Raw genomic sequence first — 2814 nt, forward strand, 5'->3', positions numbered from 1 at the left:
AACATACCTACTTCGTAGAGTTATTATGACCATTAATATGTAAATTGATAGAGTGCTTAGCCTATATAACTCTACTTAAAAAATATTGGTTCTTTCATTATTTTTAAATTACGTTTTATTATACGAAGAGAGGATCCCAAGCAGATCCTCTCTTCTGTTAACCAGCTCCGCATCATTCCTTGTTGTTTTTTGGATGAATCCTATTACAGTCCATGTTGGTTACAATCAGCAGAGAACTCTATGCACAGTTGCTCAAAGGATAGGGTCCTCATTAACTGTTTCTACCACTCTGGTCATTTATGTCCTCATTAGCTATTGCACAGATTCATATATTGCTGGAACTTAAGGTGGGGATGTGGATCCCTTCCAATCAGCACTCTGAAAAAAAAAAGCCAGCTGCTATCCAGAAAAATCTTTTCTCTCTCTCATCTCCAGGCTAAATGGAAAGAGGAGTTTAACAGTTTTCCCTGTCTTTGGCTGTATGCCACCCACAAGCATTCAACCATTACTAAATTAGAAATGACTTCCTGGTGCTCACTTCAGCAGCATATACACTGTAGTTGGAATGATTCAGAGAATATTAGCATGGCCTCTGCACAAGGATGACATACCAACTCATGAAGCATTTCATAATTTTAAAACAGGCGCTTTCATATATTGTGCTGAAAGTGAAAGCGATAAAACCCCTATAACAGTGAATCCAGCAATATCTTCCCAAATTGCAAATGTATTTACCCCTTGATCCAGCAATTCTGAGTTTAGAAATCTATCTTTCACATATATGAAATGATGTATTTACATTGCAGACAGAAAAAATTAGGATGTTCTCTATACATTGATATAGAGAAATATTCAAAATATGTAATAAAAAATACTGTTTCGAGATATGGAACAGGTTAACTTTTGTATAAGAAAGGGGCATGAGAATATATATTTACGTTTGCTTGTATTTGCGTAAAGAAACAGAATAAACTAATAAAAATAATTACCTATAGTATGGAGAAAATTATAGCCAGTGGGACTTCTGCCTATTTTTAGAAATAAAATTTTGTTGGAACACAGCCATACCATTTGTTTCTGTATTGTCTATGGCTGCTTTTGCACTGCAATGGCAGAACTGAGTAATTGCAATAGAGTCCACATGGCTTGCAAGCCTAAAATATTTATTACTTGGGCCTTTACAGAAAAAGTTTGCCAACTCCTGACTACAGGGTAGTGAGAATGGATAGGAACAGGGATGGAAGTAAGGCTTCTCAATGTACACACTCTTTTATATGTCTTTGGTTTTTGAACTTTTGAATGAGTGTATTGCCTTTTTATAAAAATAAAATAAAAACAAAATCAATGAAATCTTGTTTGAATCTTCTGGGTAGGAAACAGACAACAATAAACCTAGAGCAGGGATTTGTGTTTGGGCTTTGAGCAGCCCAAACAAATTTCTTAACAAAAATTTGTGAAATTAAAAAATAATCAACTTAGAAAATTCATTTAAAATGAAAAAATTACATTATGGTTACTCCCTGTGTTGCACTCTCAAAAATCACCCACATATATAATAGCCTGAAGTGTTCTTGTTTGGCTACTTCATACACATATATGGAACCTACCAAGAGCCAGGCACTGTGCTAAGCAGGTAGTGAGAATTATATTTGTTGATATTATGATTAGCCGCTTTTAATCTAATATATATTGAGCTCTTATTATGTGTTACATGCTGTTTTCAGTGCTTTATATACATCATCTCATTTAATCCTCACAAAATCCCAAATTTATAACTTCAGCCCAGTCTTCTTTCCTGAACTCCAGACTCACATAGCCAACTGCCTACTCAGCTTCTCCATTTGTCTGTCTAATAGACATCTCAGACTCAATTCCCCCAAAAATGAACTGGATATTTCTTCCCACAATGTAACTGCTCCATACACAGCTTTCTATATCTCATTGGACAGCAATTTCATCCTTCCAATTGCTCAAGATGAAACACTCAGAATCTTCCTTTAACCTCTCTCTTCCTCTCATATGACACATCTCATTCTCCACCTCTAAAATTATCTAGAATCTGACAACATCTCATCATATCTACTACCACCACCCTATTCTGATGCTCTGGGTCATCATCATCTTACATTCAGCCTTGTCACTGATTTCCTTGTTTCTCCTCCTGCCCCTTTACAATCTATGTCCAACACAGCAGCCAGACTTATCCCTTTAAATGTAAGATTAGTCATATCACTCCTCTTCTCAGTACCCAATAATGTCTCCCTTTTTCATTCCCAATAGAAGCCATTATCCAAGCCTCCATTCATCTGAGGCCTACTCTGACCATACTCTTTAAAAGAAAAATTCTGTCCTCTCAATTCCTACCCTGACTATTCCTCCCCTTACTCTGTTCTATAATTTATTTTTCTGTATCATTTTCCTCTTTTAGCCCTATATCATTTCTTTATGTATGTCTTTTTGTTTATTGTCTGTCTTTGTGGTAAAAAGTAGACTCTCAAATATTTGTCAAATTAATAAACAATTTCTTGGGATGTAGGGATTATTTCTTCCTCCATTGTACAGAAGAGGGAAAAAAGCTCAGACAGGTTAACTGATTTGCTCAGAAAATTGATCAGGGACAGGGCAAGGAACTAAACCCAGATACCTCAGACCCTAAAGTTCATAGTCTTAACCACCCAACAACTTCCTGCAATTTATGGTTTAATGCAGGCTACGACCACCTGTGTGTATATTGCTCAGGCACAAGGGTAGCTGCAAAGCAGGATCAGCAGTTGTCATGGAACTGGAATATAGCTCTCCAGAGAATAAAGCAAG

The 2814-nt window shown here is 36.3% G+C and overlaps 1 non-coding gene across 1 annotated transcript; it reads left to right on the plus strand.

The window, feature by feature from the left end:
- Positions 1-530: 530 nt before the first annotated feature.
- LOC131749038 (U6 spliceosomal RNA) lies at positions 531-637 on the plus strand. The gene has a single exon (XR_009333159.1). It is a non-coding gene; the product is annotated as a U6 spliceosomal RNA (small nuclear RNA).
- The last annotated feature ends 2177 nt before the right edge of the window (positions 638-2814 follow it).

The sequence above is a fragment of the Kogia breviceps genome, chromosome X, assembly GCF_026419965.1.
Source record: "Kogia breviceps isolate mKogBre1 chromosome X, mKogBre1 haplotype 1, whole genome shotgun sequence".
NCBI lineage: Eukaryota > Metazoa > Chordata > Mammalia > Artiodactyla > Physeteridae > Kogia > Kogia breviceps.